Genomic DNA, 16,497 nt, shown 5'->3' with positions numbered 1-16,497 from the left:
TCAGTACAGCACATATCGTCAGGGTAAATGCGCTTTGATTCGTGTATGGTTAACCTCGACCCAGGTGTAGGCACTAAGGAGGGAACATTTTTCAGCTACATAAATAGTAGCCACCTACATTTTCACTAACCCCCCCCCGTGTCACTGTATAACAGCTACCAATACGGAATATGGGGACAAACTCAACTCCACTCTTTTGCAGCAGTCGGTACAGTTCACTTCCTCAGGGTACGATAAACTTTGATCAAGTTTTGGAGGCGGGATGGCCCCTTTTACACGACATGTCATTTCCCCACATTGTTTTCTGTATGAATGTTACCAATACAGAAAAAGAGAAAACTCAACTTGCAGATTCTTCTGACGTCTGAGGTACACTCAAAGCCAGGACAACACCTCTGTGTAAAACAATTCCACAACACAGTGTCAGGGTGTGAAGTTAACACCTGGCACTTACTTCTCCTGCAATATTGTTGTAATGCTGTTTCATGGGTGAAAATGCACACAGAGTAATATCACATCAACCTCCACCACAATGTTGTGTTCACTCCACATTGAACCACACACAATTCTTTTCATTGTGTTTCAACATAGTTTCTTGTAAAATAAAACGACTCTTTCTGCATAGACAGTCGTGAAAGAATGTGGGCATTCAAAGCTACAATTGCATGTTTGCATCATTGTAGACAGTGGCTGTGTGTTTTAAGCAAATATAACTTTGAAGTACCATTGTGTTTGAAATAGTGCAAGAGATTTTTCACTTGGAATTATTTTGTGCCAAATGAACCCATTCAACCGGTGACCCAAAAGGGGGTTTGTGACGGAAAGCTAGTCATATACTGTAAACATTTCAACGTGTGGCCAGCTTTTATCTATGCAGTTCTATGCTCCCCCATTAGTCTAAATACAATATTCTGAATAATACTGCATTTGTGGAGTATGAATTAAGCAACAACAAAAAAATCCATCCCAGGGGGCGGCATTTTACTGCCACTTGACTTGCTGGCAATGGAAAATGACATCCTCAGTTTTATTGTTGGGCAGAGAAAAAAAAGCCTGGTGGCCCACCAGGCCTATGAAGCACTGGGGGAAACACTGCACAAGTTGCTCCCATTAACGGGCTAACCTGATCTGGTGTAGCCTACAGATAAACAGAACAATTTGGGTACAGTACAGTACAGTAGTCAAGACGTTCTTGTTGAGGCAAATGATCCTATCTGTCTGTTCAGGCAATGTGCCTGCAATGTTGTGGACACATATCTAATGCAGAAGACAAGAACACACGCTCAGTATAAAATAAATGCACAGTGTATGATAATGTTAGCTTTTCTTTTGAGTTGACCCATCGTTCAGTACTAAGAGGCCCCAATTGTTGTGCTAGATGTATTTAATGGTTTATCTCACCCGATTATAACTTCGCTAAAATAAAGCTATTACACTATTAGCTCATACTCGAATCTTATCAAAATGATTGTTGAGACTCAATGCCCAAACAGATGAACATAAATCTCAACGCTTGCAGTTATGTTGCTACTCAGTTTATACGCCAATATAACATTTTGCAGCATGATATATTTAATAAGATATTTTTCTAATAGTTTAATCATTAAATGAGATTGTTTGAGAACCCCCGATGTGTTTAATGTTAAAGAATGATACTAAATTTAATATTTATTATTATTTCAATATACGTCCCCTTGATTACTGTCTTATCATACAGAGATCGCGACGTCCCTACACACCTTAGCTACACATGCTACCAAATCCAATATTGCCCTTCAGCAGTCCCTTCTATTGATCTCACTTTTTTTCCCCCCTGCAGGCCTCTGACATTTTAAAGGTATAGAAATAGTATTGGAAAAGAGCAAATGTAACAGCTTGCACACTGCAGGGCTCCAACGTTGCTTATTTATCGTGTCGCTATGACGCTCAGAGCTGGGCCGCTCTTTAAAAAAAAAAAGAAAGAAGAAGAGGCGATCGTTATCTGTCTCTCCGTCTCTTATTTCATTTGAAAGTATCGCCAAACAATTACAACTGGGGGGGGGGGGGGTTACTGTCACACACCTCGGAATTGGGTCCCTGCTGGCCAAAGAGCTCCACTCCACAGGCCGTTACAGTCCCTAATCTGGCTTGACACCAAGCTGATTTACAATACCCCCTACTCTAAGCGCTGGCTGACTGGAGGTAATTGATTTAGAACAGTGCAGACACCTGCTGAATTTTATGAAACCCTCAAATACCCCCCGTCTATGCGCTTGTACAAAGTTGGGGGTTTAATATTCTCACCTCGGTGCCACCTTTTGAATAGAAGTTCCATGCTGGTGAGTAAACACTCATTTCAATTATGACATGCATTTTAACCCTACTGTTATATTGTTGCATTTAATACACCAAATATTTACGTTTTCCAATGTGACTTGAATTGTGACTCGACGTGACCCACAATATAACAGGAGGGTTAAGGACAGGCAGCCATGTACTACTGCATTTAACCTTTCCATAATGCTTCTTTAGTATACCAAAAATAATCATTGGTCATGTGACCCACTGAAATTATTTTCATTAAAAAAAGAGATCAATTTAAAAACTAATTAAAAAGAAACACAAAAAAAGCCCATAATTTTTTGGGTTGCGTCCCCCCCCCCCCCCCTAATGACACTAAATATTTCCCTTGATGTTTAAACATAACAATGGGTGAATTATCTCCAATATAGCAAGAGGGTTGAAGCTAGGGCTGAACAATTATGGAAAATAATCTACTAGCGACCAAACCAAAAAAAAAAAAAATTGCGATTGCGATCATATGCGATAATTTTTTTCAAGGTCCTTTTCAATGAATTTTTTAACCAACAAAAAGTTTATTATAATAAACAATATCAGATTGATTAGAGATTACAAAATCTTAACATAAAGGCAAATTAAGCGTTAATACGTTTTTCTACAGTTCCAGTAAAATTTACCACTTCAACATATCCAACTTTTCATGTTGCATGAAACATGACATGTAAACGCTGCACTTTTTAAACACTGCATTTATCAATAAATCAATTCAATATACATACAAAAATTAAACTTAGCGATCTCCAGTCAGTAAGTGAAGTGTAGGCAAAGTAAAATTATATGACGTAACATTTTCTGATTTGATTAAAAAAAACCACTAGCATTCTGTAGCTATCCTTTTGGGTGGGTCACGGGTTAGGTAGTTTCCTATGGTCTGGACGGGCCATGAAGGCAACACAGACTTTTGTTTTGGTAAGCTAAGCACATTCGGAGCTGTTGTGGTCTGGCGTGGTTACGGCCGACAGTTATTTGCAAATTGTCAAGAGTTGTTTGTTCGCCGCTTGGCCTGATTAGTTCACCAACGCTACAATACATGGACATTAAAAGGGGCAGTGTCTTGTCTAACCGTGATTTAATTGCAAATACAATTAATCGTTCAGCCCTAGTTGAAGCTGCTACTTTGCACTACATGAGTAAAACCTCACCTTGGGGTTTTCTTTCCATTCTCGGGTCAGTGCGAAGTGCTGGATGTTAAGTAATCAAAAAACTAAAATATATAAATAAATAAATAAAAAATACCAATGATGAAAAGACAAAAATATGTCCATAATTATCTAATTAGTAAATTTGACCTGCAATATAACTGGAGGGCAGAGCATACATAATTTGTTGTAGTTAATTCGTAAATGGCATGTTTTTACATAAGAATTAGGGTTATGCTGCCACTGAAGACAGGTTGCATTTCTACCGTGCCGCATCATTTTCATGGACAATCTTTAAATATGTGTACCAGGGATGGGAGATGTCTATAAATGTTCTCAACTCCCTTGTGTCACAGCATGGAGAACATGTGAACAACTGCGAACCTCAGAACTTAAAGGCAGATGTACTAACCGCTGATTGCTAAAGTAGTCGTTACCAATTGTCATCGGTTCCCAGAAAAAAAACAATTTCCACACAGCCCACATTTTTACTGGTTTTAGAACCATCGATATCTAAACAAAGAGCCAAAGCGACTCAGTTTTTCCTCCATTTTCTGTTGTCTGGTATAAAGGGCCCCTTGAGATGCACAGGGCTAACCGTGTGGCTAGCTAATGACGGTCTTCTGCGGGGGTGATAAGAGGTTTGTGTTGTGCTCCACAAACAAGCAGAATTTCAACATGGCTCTCATGTTTGTTTTTCATGCCCTCGAAGGTTTTTTGGCACTCTCAAAAAAAGGACCTCGGGAGAATAACAGCGCGACACTTGGCACCGCGTGGTGAAATTAAAGTGTAACATAACCACGTTGTTTTCTTTCCCTTTTGCTGTAAGCGCAAAGTTGATGGTGCGTGTCTTTTATACGCCGTTGCCGCGACAAGGCTTTGCGTTGAAATTCAAGCCAACAAAGGCTAACGTCCTGTGACCTATCGAGTTTTACAGCGCGTCTGTTTACAAGCCGATTGCAGGGGGTTAATTGTTAACGCCTTACTGCCAAGAAGACAGCTGAACGACTCCGCGGCGGACGACTGGACTTCTTTGGGCTGAGTCAGTGGCGTACTGCCTTTCTGTTACCATTACTAACTGGTGCAAGGAGCAATTACTGAGCATTAAAAGCACAATAACATGGATGTGAGATGCTAGTAGGCCTATTATTTTTGTCCTTTGGTCGCCCCCCTCATCTTCTACTCTAGTATCGGTTACTTTGTGTGTGTTTGTGTGTGTGAGTGTGTAGTTTTGTAGTCAAAGACGGAGCCTGGCCTGTTTTGTGACATGGGTATCAGTAAATGAGAGTAAAGAATTGTCTGACTGTTAACTTGCTAACCTGCTAATCAGTCTGTATGTTGAGTGACTTGGTGTGAGTTGAGTTATTTTGTTTGTTTAACTCATTAAATCCCCCAAAACATGTACTGTAAATACCTTTTTAACACTTTGTCCTGCACTCCCAATAACGTATTTATACATTTTTTATTTTTCTCATGCTAGATCATACAAAGGCTTTGATAGAGTTTCTGATATGAAGAGGTCGCTTGAATGAACTTTTCAACCTTCAATTCATATCTTCATAATTTTGCTGATGAAACCTTTGTCATGGTCCGAGGACGTCTGTATCATTTAAACTGGGACTAAACAACTTTAAGGTGGATGCTGTGAACTCGGCCACACCAAAAAAAAAAAAACTACAAACGTGCAGACTGCTTTACGGCATATGTCCTTTCGTCAGTCGTTTCAGACGGAAGTCGAGTCAAACGTCTACGCACAATTACTGTTATCATGCAGAAGCTACAAAACACCCCAAGAAATGGAAGATTTTAGATGTTTCTAATGTTAGCTACCGGAAAATTGCGTGGTAGCAATAAATAGCCATCAGCTTGATAGTTCGCCCTTCCACACTGACTTGACCAGCCACACAAAATTGATAAGTTGCGTGCTTTCTTGTTTACGAATGCTTGTGAATGCATCGCGGGAATGGAGAAAGGGAGGGGGAGCGCAGCGTTTGTGTGTGTGTATATGGGAAATCTGGTTTATTCTAGGGGAAACAATACCGCTTTTGTCCAAAGGTGCCGCCATAATCAATATAAAACCAAATGCTCATATGTGTAACTTTAAAGCAATGGCAGTTATCACAAAAAACAGCCAGCAGGTAGCAGCAGAATATAAGAGATCAACCAGGGCCATGTTGCAACAAGCTCTTTTTCAATAGGTTTGGGAATAATGATGAAACTTAGCTATATTCTAATGCAAATTGCTGCAAAACGGAAACAGATACAAATATACTCATTTTCCCTGATGAAAAAAGAGACTCCAATCTTTCTTTTGGTAGGTTCCACGTTTTTGTAGCAAAAGAACCAAATATTCTCTGGACCTTGCAAAATCTGTCAAAATCCAGTAAAACAACCGGGAGCGAAGGGGGTTGCTTCAGTGAAAATGCTTGGGAGTGAATGAGTTAATGAAACAATTTAAATATACCGGCAGTTGTGTCTATCCTTGACCAGTTGTGGGGAAGTTACAAATCGTTATAAAAAGCAATGATAGACTATATTAAAGTAGCTAACATGTACATTTTCCGCCAATCAATTGATTATATGGGATCGACCAATGTTTTGCATTTTATATAAAATTTGTTTAATCTCTTAATTCACCGATCTGTAATGACAGTACAGCTGCAGTGTTTCCCACATATACATTTATCTGTGGCAGGCCATCACTAATGTCTCAATATGTAACCAGTATATTAACTTTATTCTGCTGCACCGATATTTTGACGCTGTGCTCCTTGTGTGCTTATGCTAATCGATACGGCCGCTTTTAATACCGCAAATGCTGTATTTCAAAAGTATCAATATTTTCATTTGAGAATCAATCTTAGAGCATAAGATCTGGTATCAGAGGCACTGACATTTCAGACAGTATTGATTCCTCACACCACTCCAGTAGGTGTAATGACCGTCTCATCACAGCACATTCCGTGCACTTTTTGTTGGATGTGTCTCTAATTTTGCTTGGAAACACCATTCCTTGTTGGTTATGTACTACATATTTCCATCAGGAGTCCATTCATTGTCCACAGCTGTACAGTTTTAAAGTTGTGTAACTTATTTTTGCGAAACAAATAAAGACATAAGCAATTGTTAAGTTCAATGTCAGACTACAGCGTCAGCGTGGCGGCTCACGTCCTGCTGATTTCCCGTGCCTCATAAATCCAAAACATAAGTTCTTCATTAAAATACAGTATTTCGAAAAGGTTCCAACTTAAGTATTAAGTTCAAATTTGATGTATTGCATGCTTTCAAAGCAGCACCAGATTCTTCTAGTTTGTTAGTGTATACATTTTTTCTATTCAAATTACACTCATCCTTTCTTGGGGCATGGCAAAGATTATTAAATATTGGAAAAAATGCTTGAGAATACTTTTGTTGCTATTCAGTAAGCAGTACACGAATATATACATTAAAGTAAATAAACTAGTTGATTAAATAGATCTATTGCTCCATCTTGTTATTTGATAAGCCATTGGTTTATTTTAAATCGCTCATTAGTGACTGGCCGGCAAAATCCTGATTGTGTAAAGTCTACTAACATTTATATACTACCTTCTAAGGCAAGGCAATAAATCGAATTAATTCGATACGTTCGTTGAAAATGTGCTAAATTGTGAAATCGAATTTTGTCTTCTGGATTATTTAAAGCTCTTGTGCTTATGTTCTGTTACATCCAGATGTTTTTGTGAATTGTAATTTTGCACAAGTGGCAGAATGCTGGATGGTTGGTTTACAAGACATGTTTACAATAGCTACCAACTACTTAATCGTGGCATTTAAGAACAAACTATGAATGTTACATTTATGTTAAAACTAATGTAGAATCAGTATACATGATTGTTGTCTGAACATTTTGCACAGGAATTAGTTTTGACTAAATGAAACCTTTAAATGATTTTTTTGTTGTTGGTTTATTCGATTAAAATCGTAATCGTCCTGAATGACTGCAAAAATCGAGATTTTATTTTTTGTAGACAGTGACGCCGAGACCCAGCAAAGAGCCGTGATAACGTGAAAACACTGTTTCTTACACAGAAGATTGAGATTTCATTTTTTGGCCATATTGACCAGCCCTACTACCTTCTGTCATAGTACAAATTGCATTTTAGCATCTTTACTTAATGATTGGAAATGATCCCAAACTTGTCATTTACAGGTTCTTTTCTTGTCTTGCCGACATTGCGACAACTTATTCCCACGCGTTAGTGCTGCATGTGACAGCAGTAACATCAGTCCCTGTGGAAAAATGATCCATGCAAAGCTTCGAGGCAGAGATTTTGCATCACCCTCGTTTGCAATCAAATTATTCGAGTTATTTGAATAATTGTTGAATGCCTTAATTGACTGTACAGGATGTACCCGGGCGTAGCCAAGTGTACCATGCACTCTTTATCTTTTCCATACCATATCTTTTATTTATTGATCAGCATCTAGTTCCTCTGCTTATTTCCGTCGTTCAAGGTGGTGGTTTTCTTGAACAATTGGCAAGAAAAGAGATCACAGAATCCTTTGCCATGAGCATCGTACTTACTTGTCCTGGCATGCCATAGACTATTTTTTGTTTTTGTTTTTGCACTATGAATTATTTCATTGCAATGGGCTTCTTTTTGGGCTCTAGCATTATTTCTACTCGCTCTGTTCATTGATGTTGTACAAGGTGGCGGTTTGAATGAGTAATTGGCGGGACCATCTCATTACAGTAACTGTATGACATGTCTACTTTGCTGCTAAGGGCAGCTCTACACACAAACCAAGTGTACTGGATTGTTGGTGTCAAGTGGGCTCAGGCACGGACCACACGTCTCACACGGCCTAGTATGAGTACGCCCAAACACAAAGTAAACTTGACCTACAATTCAGTCCAACCCTACTGTAATAAATCACAGGATTCAAGTGTGCGTCCATGCTGGTGACGCAACTTGGCCCCATTAGGTACGTGAGAAATTCGTGTTTATGGCACATGGTGCACCTTCTATGACGCACAAGGGGCGGGATTGAATGCACCTGATTCAGCGGTAACACAGACCGTGACTCGTTCCAGTGTTGCAGGTTGCTTCACTCGTATGATGCAATGTCGATGTGACATTTATTCTGGATGAGTGAACATTTAACTAAACTCGAGCACCTCTATAAATTCACACTGATCGTTTTGGGGGGAGGGTGGATTTATACCTCTAGGGACAGGGGGTGCGCAAATCAATCTGGGAATGAGAGGTGATGGGTATTATGCTGATGTGTATTACACGGTGGAGATGATACACACTTTCAATTGGATTTATTGGAGGGCGATTATTGGTGTTGTCGTGAGTGAAAATGGCTTGCACTGCAAAGCGCTGTGCAAAGGGCTGGTAATAAATCAAGAGACAGGCTTCGATGTAAAACACACATTCATCAACGAAAAAGCTTAAGGTGTGAATGCTTGGACCCGTTCAGTGTAAAGTATTGACAACCTGAGGCATAATGAGGTATTGTCCAAACTGGAATAATAACAGCTTTAGTATTAGAATGTCACTCACCTGTGTACAAGTTACACAGTGTATTTTCCCATGGATAGGAAGATTCTACTTTGATTGTATGAGCAAGCATACAAAAATGAATTGCTGTAAAGAGCTAGTGTCTCTGTTGTCAATACAATGTTGAAATTAAAGCTGGACCTTTTACATAGCAAATCCTCACAATGATCAAACTTTGACGCCATGCACCGCAACATTAAATGCTGAAGGTAAAGAGCAAAATATGTCTTTTTCCATCTTTGTATCTCTGTGTCTCCAGCAAAGAAAAACGACAGGCAAATTAAATGCTCTTCCAAGAGATGGCGGATGGCACAGTTAATACCTGCTGGCATTGTTACAACATAATAATAGCTTTGTATTCAGTTAAACAGTCAATCAATGAGACAAGCTCATCCATTTATCAGTGCATATTCTTTGGGAGATTTTTGTTTGGCGCTGTCCTGTCAGATTTCCTAATTTGAGTTATGTGCTTTGGTTTCCTCAATAAAGGTTGGGAAAACCTGGTCTAGAATATTAGCTTCCAATTAGAGCTCAATGTGACAAATTCTCGAGTAGGAGTTCATCAACATATGTGCCTTGGAATGTATCCAAAATGGCGGCTTCATACCAAAATGGTTGCCTTTGTGTTCAATTTTGAGCATGGGTACCTTGAGACGTTTTCATACGTCCTGTTGCGATAGACATGTCCACCAAATGTCGTATTGCTCCGTGAAACCAGTGATCGCAAGTGTTTTTTACTTCTACTGAGTGAGTTTTGGCAAGTTGAGTTTTCGGGCATTGAGACCCTCCAAAAAGGTGATGTAAAGTGAAGGAGTACACAGAAATTGATTTAAGATTTGATGGTTTATTTAGAATGGATGTCTTTCAAACGTGCTTGGAAGCAAAGCAATCTCAGAGTGCACCACTTGGGCACTGTTGAATCAGTCTTAACCAGTTAGCTGTCTAAAGAAACCATCCTGACAAAGAGTACATATTTAACCAAAGAATATTGTACTCAGAAGTATATTTTCGACAGCAGATGTGCACGCGTACATCAACGACAAATACGTCCCGGCGAGCAAAAAATGGCCCAAGGCTGCGCCACTCGACGCTTTGCTTGAGGACAGATGGCACCGTAAAATGACTAAGCAGGCAGGCACAGAAGGCAAAGACTCCCACCCACCAACCCCCTCTCAATCACACACACGCACGCACGCACACACACACACACACACACACACACACACTTTAGTTCCGACAATCCCTTCCCCTCCCGGGCGGTAAGCCTCTTCTCCACCAGTACAAGACAAACGATGTGAAGGCATGCAAGAACAGGCACTGGCGAACACAGTAGTGAGAGCACGGGCGATCAATAATTATTCAGGCTGAGCTCAAACAACATACTGGGGGGGTGCTGAGGTTGTGAATGTTGCGCAAATCGGCCGTAACCAAGGACCTCCTGTGAAATCTCAATATAAAATGCCACTGCTGTACCAGAGCGTTGCGTTCTTCCGTTCTCTTTTTTGCGTGATGGAACGGTTTCGCATAAAGAAATATATTCACAGATGATATTGAAATTAAACAGATTCTTAAAAATACGCTGAATATAGTTTTTGAACTGTAGGGTTAGGTAGTGTGAGCCCTGTTATTTCTCTTAATGAGCTGGTCCAATCATCACAAAGTGTATTACGTACACCTGGTCTACTGTATCATTTTGTTCTTGTCGCCATCATTGGTGAGAATCCAGCTTCAGAAAGACAGAATGTTATCATGGAATCTGTGCTGTGCTTTTTGGGGGTTGATCTGAATATTCTGCTTTGATTCAAATCCCACAATTCCAAATGCCGAAGAAATTTTGAAGACTTCATTGACATATTTGCAAGCCTGTGCGTGAGAATCACCTGTTGTAATAAAACTCTTATTTTAAGTACAGTTTCTTACATTAAGTCTTTTTGGTTGAGCCATTTTGTGGTGGCCCTCAGAACTGGCACTGGCCCTATACATTCATTAGATAATATGATAATTTAAAATTATTATTTCATATTGAACGTCTTCTTTATACTACATTAAACCTTTAACTAACTGTGAAATAGGACTGCTTTAAATGCAGATTTCTTTTTCTTGGTAGTTGTAGACTCTTCTTCTTTCTCACCATTTGGCCTTACCCCTCTCCAAAGAAGCTCCCCAAAGACATTTGTTGTTATCCACATTATTGCAAGCTTTTGGGTGCATCAGCGGATGCACCTATTTTCAGTAAACAACATCTTTCAGATTCTAGAGTTTTTGTTCAGTCTCTCTGTGTGGCCCAGTACCAGATGGCCCACTGACTGGTACCGGTTGTTGTGGACCACTACTTTACCGCACACATGGGTGGTGGTTGGTAGGCGGGCTAACACCATGTAGCTAAGGTGTGCTTCCCCTCCCCACACCCTTGTAACGATGTGTCTTCCACGTTGACCATTTTGGGATTTCCACCATCCCATTGTTGCCTGTCTAATTACATCTTTAAACCTCTTAGTCTTCTGTCTGTCGCGCTGTTTACTTCTATAGCACATATGTCATGCTAGCTGCGTAACCGGTGGGGGGACTCCCCAGACTGCTAAAAGCTTCTTCCTAAATGATGGAGTCTATGGATGAGTCCTGGATATGGTTGGCGTGTCAGTACGGTTCATTCCAACGTCAGTGAACATCCCGTGCCTATGTCTCAACCACACCGCTGCCTGTTTCCTATGTGAAGCGAGCGCGGGGTGTAAATAAGTTGCTTAATAAATAAATAAAGAATAAAACATCGCTCTAGGAATTTGTCTCATTGAAGATGAAGAGCATCTGCCCGATGCTGGCATCTGCTGCGGAAGATATCTGGCGACAACCGCCAAGGGTTCGGAAGCTGCGGCAGCGAGCCAACTCTATCAGCCGCGCCGGCGCGCACACAAAGTGCACATGAAAACAGGCGTCAGAACAAATTTGTCAGCCAACAAACTTGACACAAGCTACATTCCTTTTTTCTTTTTGAAAGCCGACTCAGGGCATTAGCTGGAATTGAAATTTGGCAAAATGTGTTTAGTTTTGATTGGTGGGAGACTTCTATTGCCACCCTGAGCAGCGTATTAGCTTCTAATGCTAGGAGTTGCACTTCCCATCATTTTGGCTGCCATTGAAGAGCCACCCATCCATTTTCTATAGCAATAGTCCTTTTTTGGGTGCTGACATATCGCCAGTCAATTACAACCATTCACAGTTATGGACAATCGATTTTTCAAACTAACATGTTTGTGGAATGTGGGAGAAGGCTGACGTACCTGGAGAAAAGATTTGAATGTATAAACTACAAACCCAATTTCCAAAAAGTTGGGACACTATACAAATTGTGAATAAAAACTGAATACAATTATGTGTAAGTGCCAAATTTCAATATTTTGTTCAGAATAGAACATAGATGACAGGTCAAAGGTTTAAACTGAGAAAATGTATCATTTTAAGGGGAAAATATGTTGATTGTAAATTTCATTGTGCCAACAAATCTCAAAAAAGTTGGGACGTGTACCAATAACAGGCTGAAAAAGTCAATTGCACTTATTAAAAAAAACAGCTGGAAGACCAGTTACCACTAATGAGGTCCATTGGTAACTTGATTGGAGTATAAAAACAGCTTCTCAGAGTGGCAGTGTCTCTCAAAAGCGAAGATGGGAAGAGAATCTCCAATTCCTCCAATGTTGCGCAGAAAGATACATTGCAAAAAGGTTGAAGTAATCATCATCTACAATGCATAACATCATCTAAAGATTCAGAGAATCTGGAACAATCTCTGTGCGTAAGGGTCAAGGCTGAAAAATCCTACTGGATGCCCATGATCTTTGGGTCCTTAAACGGCACTGCACCGCAAACAGGAATGCTTTACTGTAAGGCAAATCACAGAAAGGACTCAGCAATACTTCCAGAAAACATTGTGGGTGATCACAATCCACCGTGCCAGCCGCCGTTGCCAGATGAAACTCGCCAGTACAAAGAAGAAGCCATTTCTAAAGCAGACCAAGAAGTGCAGGCGTTTCTCTATGCCAGGGGTTATTTAAAATGGAGTGTGGCAAAGTGGAAACCCGTTTTGTGGTCAGACCAATCACGATTCCAAGTTCTTTGTGGAAAACTGGGGCGCTATATCATACTGACTAAAGAGGACAAGGACAACCCAAGTTGTTATCAGTTTATAAGCCTGCATCTGTCAACGTATAGGGTTGCATGAGTGCGTGTGGAATGGGCAGCTTCCACATCTGGAAAGGCATCATCAATGCAGAAAGGTATATTCAGATTGGAGAACAACATCTGCTCCCATCCAGGCATCATCACTTTCAGAGGAGATCTTGCATTTCTCAACACGATAATGCCAGACCACATGCAGCACCAATTACAACATCATGGCTGCGTAGGAAAAGGATCCGGGTATGGCCAGCCTGCAGTCCACTTCTTTCACTTCTAGAGCACATTTGGCGCATCATAAAGGGGAAGGTGCAACAAAGAATGCCCAAGGCAGTTGAACAGTTAAAGAGATGCGTGATAGACAAGAATGGGACAGTGATCCTATTTTTTTTAACTTGAGAAACGTCTCCTGGATCCCCAGACGTTTGCAGACTGTTGTAAGAAGAAGAGGGGATGCCTCACAGTGGTGAAAATGGTCCCGTCCCAACTGTTTTGAGATTTGTTGACACCATGGAATTTAAAATCAACATAGTGTTGTTCCCTTAAAATGATAAAACTTTTGACCTGTTCTCTGTTCTATTCTGAATAAAATATACAAATTTGGCACTTCCACATAATTGCATTCAGTTTTTATTCACAATTTGTATAGAGTCCCAACTTTTTTGCAATTGGGTTTGTAGATAATGTACCCAAAGGTGTCGTTTTAGCACTTAATAGCCATGTTTCCACATACAATTTTAGTTCACCACGTTCCAGATCCTCTTTCAGTATTATGCATGAGTTTTTTTCCTACACAATGTGACAACAATTTACGAAGACTGATGGTATGCTACCAGTGCGTCTGATAAACACAGAATGTGTTTAAAAAGGGTGTTCAGCATGACGGGTTCTTTATTGATTTTCGCATGGCTGTCTGTCATTTTGGTTTGAAGTATGGGTTCACGATCACAATTTTCCAGCCGATCACCGATCCTTGATCTTTTAAAAAGTCTGACCCGCCTATCCCGAAGGTGAGGCTCCAGGTTTCAGATAACTTACTACATTCCTTTGAGTCATTCCACTCAGTCGTGCTCTCACAGGAAAAAACACAAAATCTTGACACTTGGGCTTTTGTTTTTTTTCTCAGTCTCGATTCCCCCGCAGGGCAGTCGGAAAAGGTGTCCGGCAAATATTTTGAAACAACCTTGTGAGTAACACGCTGTAACAGCTCCCGGCGCACAAGAAGGAACGTTTTTCCTCCCTCTCCACCCCCCACTGCAAATACCGGAGGCTTTGTCTCCCTGACATGCTGACATATCTATCCGAAATGAATAGACTAAAGCTGACTGGCCACCCAGCATGTGTGAAAATATCCCACACACTTTTAAGATTTATTGTCGTAAGCTCTTCAAGACATAACTTTTCAAAAACTTTTCTTTTTCTTTTTCTTTTTTTTTTACCCCCAAAGTCTTCTGGAGATGCTGCTATAATTCCATGAGCATACGAGATTTCTATCCGTACCATACTGTGGGTCTGCTTTATAGCGTTACAATTGCTCATCAAAGATGCCCCACGGGCGAGAGGATACAAAATTTTGTTAGTGCAATTTATGGGCACGCACAGTTACTTTGTTTGTAATAGCATTAGGCAGAAACTGCAGGCTATAAGGGAAAAAAGTTTAGGTCATATATCTTGATCCTATTATTCCCTCCACTAAATCTAATTCCTAAAAAGACAAAAAAGAAACCCCACATGCATTGGAATAGACATTTTTTTTGCCTTCGACCACATTTCCTCCGACTGTTTTAACACCAATGCTCTCGCCTTAACAGCTTGCTTAATTGTGCTTCATTTGCGGCACACATGCTGCTCGCAGTGTTCCCCGGGGGGTCACGGGTTGAGAGGGTGGTGGGGTTTAGCTGTGCATACATGTTGTATTTTAGTGACATTGTGGCACTTTTGTTCATTTGAAACCATCTGGGGCCGCACTCTTCCTAATGGAAAGCGTCAAGTGGACGCCGTTCTTCTGGGAGAGCCTCACTACGGACTGCTTCCTTATTGTTTTTCTTGCATTCTTCCTATCAATTATAACTGCACATTTGTTGCGTGCTCCGGTGTTGCTGGTTTTACTTGCTTTGCATAGGCTGGCGCCTGCTCCGAGCTTTGTATAGTTGGAGCAGAATATTGATAATCATATTGAGATTCCACTTTGATGTAATGCATATTATTTGTTAGGTGGATAGGTAGGTAGATATTTTATTTTTCATTAACCCCTGAGGAAATTGTGTCCGGATTATTGAGGTCATTTTCTTGTTTTCTGTTGAGATATGTTATCTTTGGTAAATCGTTAGATAAGTGTATTACGTGAGTGATTTCATTGACAATTTGTGGCCAGGATATTTTCATTTCATACACACTATCTCTGGTTGGTAGATACTTAAATGATCGTGTAGAAAACTGTCCAGAATATTTCGATTGCAATAATGTTTTCTGTTGTATATTTGATAGGTTGCTAGGTTGGTAGAGAGATGCTTAATCAGAATGTTGATGTCACTAGACATGGGCCGATAATCGATTCTGATGGTAAAAATACCACAGTAATAAAATTGCAGTTCAAAAATGCTATTTTTTTTTTAAATATTTGGGTAAATAAAAATATAACTTTTTTTTCTCCATTTAACACAATGTTTTGTTTTTAAAACAAAATATGGAATATTTGGTACAGAAGAAACACATACCATGTTAAGTTAACATTCTTCTTCTGTTTGAAATCTTAGTGAGTCAGTGTCCTGTCACTAGTGAGCTATTTTTAGAACATAACTGTAAGCTACTCGTGTTGTCCTAGAGACTAATTAGTACCCGCTGGTGCAATTTTTTTTTTAGGGCAATGCATATAACAGGGCAAAAAGGCTTCTGTGTTTGCACAGTGTCTCTTGTCTTGCTCCCTCCCTCCCTCCTCTTTCTCCTCCGTGCGTTGCTGCTCACCCATCCTTTCTATGCTCACTGAGAAGGAGGAGAAAAAAAGTTAATTGGACACAAATAACTTCAAAGAGGTGGCTCGTTTACTCAACTGTGCTAGCAGCCAAGCATATTATGCCCTGCTTAGAAGAACCCTCACCCTTACCGGTGACTACCAGTATTAGTTATTGAAACCTTGACTTTTTAAAACTATGGTCAACCGTCAAACTGGCATCGAAGTTTTCTTGCTTTTGTTTTACTTCCAGAAACCTTCAAATATCCTTAGCTAAAGGTAAAAAATACAAGTGCTATTTTGTCATAAAATTATCTTCTTTTTATTTTTTTACTTTCTAAAAGCGAGA

The 16,497-nt window shown here is 40.1% G+C and overlaps 1 protein-coding gene across 20 annotated transcripts in view; it reads left to right on the top strand.

Moving 5' to 3' along the window:
• ptprfb (protein tyrosine phosphatase receptor type Fb) overlaps positions 1 to 16,497 on the top strand; it is a 257,682-nt gene that overhangs the window by 82,352 nt on the left and 158,833 nt on the right. The window lies entirely within an intron of this gene.

Source organism: Vanacampus margaritifer, chromosome 2 (assembly GCF_051991255.1).
Source record: "Vanacampus margaritifer isolate UIUO_Vmar chromosome 2, RoL_Vmar_1.0, whole genome shotgun sequence".
Taxonomy (NCBI): domain Eukaryota; kingdom Metazoa; phylum Chordata; class Actinopteri; order Syngnathiformes; family Syngnathidae; genus Vanacampus; species Vanacampus margaritifer.
This window is presented reverse-complemented; position numbering and strand designations above follow the sequence as displayed.